The sequence below is a fragment of the Vicia villosa genome, unplaced genomic scaffold, assembly GCF_029867415.1.
Source record: "Vicia villosa cultivar HV-30 ecotype Madison, WI unplaced genomic scaffold, Vvil1.0 ctg.000745F_1_1, whole genome shotgun sequence".
NCBI lineage: Eukaryota > Viridiplantae > Streptophyta > Magnoliopsida > Fabales > Fabaceae > Vicia > Vicia villosa.
In genome coordinates this window covers 690,789-697,834 of record NW_026705334.1, presented here as the reverse complement: position 1 = coordinate 697,834, position 7,046 = coordinate 690,789, and the positions used below count along the sequence as shown (strand labels likewise).

General features: G+C 38.5%; 1 pseudogene; it reads left to right on the top strand.

The window, feature by feature from the left end:
- Positions 1 to 2,641: 2,641 nt before the first annotated feature.
- Positions 2,642 to 4,048, top strand: LOC131630863 (uncharacterized; annotated as a pseudogene).
- The last annotated feature ends 2,998 nt before the right edge of the window (positions 4,049 to 7,046 follow it).

Genomic DNA, 7,046 nt, shown 5'->3' with positions numbered 1-7,046 from the left:
AATATCGAAACCAGCAGAAAGTAAGAAACGAAACATTGCATTAAAGATGGTTTTAAATACCATTTGTCGAACGTTTACAACTGTTATACAAAACAAACCAAAAGAAAAAGGCCATGCGCAGATGGTCACATAAATTAGAAATGCCCAAATTGTTTATGAAAATCCCTCAAGTCGAAATGGAGGCTGGTAGCTTGATCTTCCAAAGTGTCGGCTTTGGTTTTGAGTACCTTTATCTTCGTTTCAACTTGAGTCGTAGCGTTTGTAGCACCCCATATTTTCTAAATTTAATTTAATCGGAATTTAAATTATTTTTTAGAATTATTCGGTATTTTGTGGAATTATTTGGAAAGAATTATGAGATAGGCTATTGGGCCAAGTGTGGTGTTAGTAAAGAGGGGGTGCTATGTTAGTAGGCCTTTTACTAAATTAAAATTTATTTTCATAAAAATAAGGAGTTGAGGGAAAAAGGAAAATAGATGTGAAAGAGGAGCAGAAGAGTAGAAGAGTTGATACGTGAAAGAGGAACACAAGAAGAAGAGGCCTAATCAAGATCTTTTGCTAAGGTAAGGGGGGACTCTCCGATTAGCATCTCTTATCGTATTTTAGATGATAATACTCAATGGGAATATTATTTAGATCAATTGGGTTGTATGTTTAGGTTTTGGGGTTTTGGGAGATTTAGGTTGTTTTGTTGAATTGATGAAATTGATGAATTGATGAATGGTTTTGGTGTTAGATGACCTCTAAAATGTGTTATAATTATAGTATGTTATGTTAATTGATGATATTTTGGTGTGGGAACTGTTGTGGTGCGATTAGATTGAGATTGGGAGAGGAAAGATGTCAAAAATCGCAGAAAAATTCTGTATAAACGCAACATGCGTCGACCTATGGAACTCATGCGTCGACCTATGGATTCCCAAAAGACCAGCATGAGTCGAATCATGGGTCGACCTGCGCAAACCCGAGGGGGACGGAAAATTTTATGCGTCGACCTGCAAGAGTTGTGAGTCGACTCACAGCATACAAATTTTTAACAAATTTTCTAAAGGCCATAACTTTCAAACCATATGTCTGTTTTTAGTGCCGTTTCGAGCATGATGAACCTTATAAGATAACCTATGTGTTTAGATGATGAAATGAGGTGTAACTTCAATTATTTTTGAATCATGATTTTATTATTTGATGAAGGATGTATTGTGCATATATGTGATGAGATGTGCAAGACATGCTATGTTTTAAACATGATTCGTATGATGATTTGTTTGATTGTGTGATGGAGCTTATGAGATATTTCATGTGATGATATGAGTATGATGTGAATATTTTGTTTGTTTAATGGATGATATATTGTTGACATATTGTTACCCTAGGATTTCGACTTGCTAAATAATGGTAAGTAACCTCTAAAAAAGGTGAGATTATTAAAGAATCTAAGGCAAAAAGTCTGATTAAATAGATTTGTTTAGTCAAGACTGACGTTCGACTACCAATAAACCATCATTGCCAAGGTTCGACTAAAATTAGTCAATATACCATACAGGTTCGACTAGAACAGACAGGAAAAACTTAGACGTTTTGTTTAAGTATAGCCATGAAGTCGGAGAGCATCAGAAGTCAAAGGAGGCAGTTTTAAGCAGTTTTCTGGCAGTTCTCAAAGGACACGTGGAGGGCTCGTAGTTGAAGATATTGCATGTCGAAGACACGTGTTGGCTGATAATCAGTCGACCGTTAGTAGTAGTTATTTTATTTTTCCTATTTAAGCAAGTTCAATAGGAACAGTTTAGGGTCCGCATTTTCTACAAAACACAAGTAAACTCAAATCTCTGTGCAAAATGAGTGACGAGTGCAACTTTGGAATGTACGTATGCGTACCAGTCTAATTTATGCAATCATTTTATGTTATATTTCATTTTCAGTGCACATTTACTGCTTTCTATTGCTTTTAGTTATTTTAAAAGCCTTTAATTTCAGTATTTACTTTCACTTTGAAGTTATTGCTGCATTTAATACAGACTAGATACACGTAATAAACAAATTAAAGCAATTAGTCCTGGAATATTCTAGTTGATTCCGCAAAAGTAACCTTTAAAAAGGAAACTAGCGCTTGTTTACCATATTTCTGGGTAAACAAATTGGCACGCCCAGTGGGACTCGTCAATTGCTGTTTGTTTTATATTTGTTAGTGCAATAGTTATGTATGATTCTAAGAAGTGGTCGAAAATTAACTAACATGTCTGAAGTTAATACAAATGATTCTGACCTTTCTGGAAATCAAGGAGTTGTTCTAACCGGAACAACATCACAAAATGCCGCAAATTCATCCCCAGTTAGAACAACAAATATTGGTGGATCGACGGCAGCAACATTGGTATCATCACCAATGAATGTACGGTGACCGTTTAACCCATTACGACCGCCATTTCATGGAATGATACCTCCACCAGGTTTTAACCCTCAGTTTGGAATGCCCACTTCTATGATGCAAGGTTTACACGCGAATCCTTCATCATATTCTGACAATATGATGGCAACAAGCACATCAAACTTAGGGGGTCGACCTACGGGCATAGGTTATATTAACCAGACATTGCCATCTCTGAGTACTACGTCAATGTTGTCAATCCGACAACAAATAGACGAAAGCAACCATGAAATGGTAAATGCCCTTACTCAACAAATGGGAACAGTTTTTACTCCCATGATAAACAATACGAACCAAAGTTATGAAATATTGGCTAGACAAATGGCCAGAATAGCAGATTTCTTTGGAGCGCCCCCACAACCAAACCGTTCGACTCCACAAGGGTCGAATGTAGAGTAGTTGAAACTCCTAGAAATGGGGACCAAATTGAACAAGAAATCCCTAGAGTAGTACAAAGGCATCAAGATGCTGATCAGGTTCTTAGAAATATCCAGCAAGATGTCAATGTTGGACACAATAATATCTCGAATGTAGTCGAACAAATCTTAGTTCAGAATGGAATAAATGTAGGTTTGCATAGACCAAATTTTGTTTCCCCATTGTCAGAGTACGTGAGGCAGACAGAATTACCTAGGGGTTGGAAAATTCCAAACTTTACCAAATTTGCTGGTGAGACTGGCGAATCGACAGTCGAACATATTGCTAGATTCCAAACAGAGGCTGGAGAATTAGAAAACAATGAGAATTTAAAGATGAAATATTTCCCAAGTTCTTTAACAAAAAATGCCTTTACTTGGTTCACGACCTTACCTCCACAATCTGTATTTTCATGGAGTCAGTTAGAACGATTGTTCCATGAACAGTTTTATATGGGACAGTCGAAGATTAGTTTGAAAGAATTAGCTGGAGTTAGGCGAAAGGGTACAGAAACGGTCGATGACTACCTCAACCGTTTCAGGTTATTGAAAGCTAGATGTTTCACACAAATTCCTGAACATGAGTTAGTCGAAATGGCTGCAGGTGGGTTAGATTATTCCATAAGGAAGAAATTAGATACCCAACATTTAAGGGATATGGCACAATTGGCAGACAGAGTACGCCAGGTCGAAAGGCTAAAAGCTGAAAAAGCCAGAGTTAGTAAATATCATAAGAAAGAAAAGATAGCTTATGTTACTACAAATGAGTTCGACTCTGATAGTGATAGTGAATACGAAGAGGGAGAGGTCAATGTGGCTGAATTGAAGTCGGGACCACCATATATTTGTAAATTACTCAAGCCCTCAAAAGATAAAAATCCGATCGAAAGTAAAAATGATAAATTTTCTAGTAAAACGTATTCATTCGATATAACAAAATGTGATGAGATATTCGATTTGTTAGTAACTGATGGGCAAATCATAGTACCCCCAGGACTTAAGAATCCTCCTCTTGAACAAAAGAAAAAAAAGAGGATTTTGTAAATTTCATAATTTCCTGGGTCATAAGACTTCTCAATGTGTTCTTTTCAGGGATTTGGTGCAGAAAGCTTTGAAGGAAGGAAGGTTACAGTTTGGAGAAAAGCCAAAGTCATCAATGCAAGTTGATACTGATCCCTTGCAAGTCGAAGAGGCTCACTATACTGAGCTTGCTGATGTGATGATGGTCGAAACTACTGATGGTTTCGGCGGAAAGCAAGATGGTGCTACTGATGGCAAAGTCTTGAACATGGTCTATCCTGAACCAAAGGAGAGCCTTTTGAAATTCCTTGAGAGGTGTCACAACAAAAATTCTCAAGTTGGATTATGTCCAAGGTGTGATGCTGTTTTCAATGTTGATGCTGCAAACAAAGTGAGGTTCGACCCTCGTCGAGGCAAGAATCGTCAGTTTATGTATACAGGGGAAAACAGTGGTCGAAGGGCTGGAGAGTACAGGAAGAGGTTTGAAAAGCCAAAGACTTTTCGACCCAAGACGGATGTCCCTGAGGACAAGTGGGTGAAACCCATTAACTTCAGAGGAGGTAAACGTCCATAATGGCAGATCCAAGGTACTGGAGCAAATGCAGAAGGCTCTTGGACTGATAGTGGATCTAAGAGGAAGGACTTTATATCTCCAAATTACAAAGGAAAGAATCCTATGACTCGAACGCAATGGAGGCGTTACCAAAGAAGCCATAAGAATGGCCAGGAAAACTCAAAGATGATGCAGGCAGGTTTTTCTCATTACCAGCCGAAACCTTTTCAGAGGAGATTGACTAAAGAGCAGGCCAAAGTGGCAAATGAGAGGTTGGCTGCAGGAATGATCCTGGGAAAGAAACTCATCAAAGAATTAGTTGATGATGATGCTCCGATTCTCAATACAGAAAAAGAGCCTGAGTATTCTCCACTGTCGGATGAAGAGGTCGACGACAACTTTGACATAGATTCAGATGAGTTGTTAATTGACTGTGGAATTGTATCTGTACTTCCAGCAGAGTTCGACAGAGTATCTGAGGTGTCTGAGAATGAAGATGATTTTCTCCCTGACGAGAATGTAGAAGAGACGCCTGTTTGTTATTATGTAATGGTAAAAGGAGTAGTGGAAGAATAAAAGGTTGTGTTTGAGAAGCCAGATCGAGGAATGATGTATCATTTGAAGCCTTTATTCATAAGGGCAAAAGTGGATGGGGTTCCAATAAACAAAGTGTTTGTCGATGGTGGGGCTGCTGTGAACTTAATGCCTTACTCTTCACTTCAGAAAGTGGGTAAATCTGACAAAGACTTAAGGCCTCATAATATGGTGTTGTCTAACTATGAGGGCAAGACAAGTGGAATACTTGGAGTGATTCAGGTGAAATTGGCTGTTGGTTCGACTGTCAGGTCAACCATCTTTATGGTGATTGCATCTCAAGCTAATTTCAAGTTACTTCTAGGTCGAGAATGGATCCATGGCATAGGGGCAGTTCCCTCTACTTTGCATCAGCGTGTGGCCATTTGGAGGCCAGATGGTATAGTGGAGAATGTTGAAGCTGACCAAAGCTATTGCAAAACTGAGAGTGGTCGCAGGCACTTCGACCAGCATCTGGCGACTGTAGCTCCTTGCTACAAAGCGGAGGAGGTGTATTCGTCCGATGAAAGTGTGTCTAAGTATCTGAACTTGGACCCAAATTATGGTTTCATTTGTAATAAGGAAGATCCTAATGAACCATTGAATCATGAAAGTCCTCCAGAGGAGAGGACAACAGTCAAAGATGATGACCACTGAGTCAGAATACCTGGCTCGAATAACGGCTTATTTGGCCGAGAACAAGGAAAAAACGGCTTTAGAAGCCAAACTAGAGAAAAATATGGCCATTGAGTCCATGATGGTAAAAAATGCAAACAATCAGGAAATCAATCACCAGGTCGAAAGGTTTGATGGGATATACGATGACGAACTTTTAGGCTTCGAAATGGATCCATTAGGATCGGTAAAAAGAATGCAAGCTCAAGATCCTCTTGAGGAAGTTGACTTAGGTGACGGAGTCACTAGAAGACCTACTTATGTAAGTACAAAACTTACAAGTGACCTAAAGACCAAGTTGGTTCGACTGTTGAAAGAATATAAGGATTGTTTTGCATGGGATTACAATGAGATGCCTGGTTTAAGTCGAAGTGTGGTTGAACATCAATTACCTTTGAACCCAGGAAAGAAACCTATCAAGCAACTTCCTAGAAGATTTGCGCCAGAGGTTATGGAAAAAATCAAAGTAGAAATTGAAAGATTGCTGAAAAGCAAGTTTATTCGAACTGCGAGGTATATCGAATGGTTAGCTAATATAGTGTCTGTAATAAAGAAAAATGGTAGCCTTCGTATATGCATAGATTTCAGAGATTTAAATAAGGCTACCCCTAAAGATGAATATCCTATGCCTGTTACTGAAATGTTAGTCGATTCCGCAGCCGAATTTGAATATCTCAGTTTATTAGATGGATATTCAGGTTATAACCAAATTTTTATAGCTGACGAAGATGTACCTAAGACGGCGTTTCGATGCCCAGGTGCTTTAGGAACTTATGAATGGGTAGTAATTCCCTTTGGTTTAAAAAATGCTGGAGCTACATATCAACGAGCTATGAATTCCATGTTTCATGATTTTATTGACAAGTTTATGCAAGTCTATATCGATGATATTGTTATAAAATCTAACTCTGAAAATGGTCACTTAGACCATCTTCGACAGTCTTTTGAACGAATGAGAAAATATGGACTCAAAATGAATCCTTTAAAATGTGCTTTTGGTGTCCATGCAGGGAATTTCCTGGGCTTCGTGGTTCACAAGAAAGGTATTGAGATAAACCAGAACAAGACGAAAGCAATCTTGGAGCTAAAGGCGCCAGAAACAAAGAAACAACTCCAGTCATTGTTGGGGAAAATTAATTTCTTGAGGAGATTTATTTCAAATCTAAGTGGCAAAACGAAGATTTTTTCACCACTTGTGAAGCTCAAGAATCAAGATCAATTCAAATGGGAGCCAGAACATCAACAGGCGTTCGACCAAATAAAAGCTTATTTAACTAAGCCTCCTATTTTGTTACCCCCAATAGGACAAAGAGTATGAAATTGTACATAGCTGCTTCAGGTTCGACAATTGGGAGTATGTTAGCCCAAGAGGATGATAATTGCG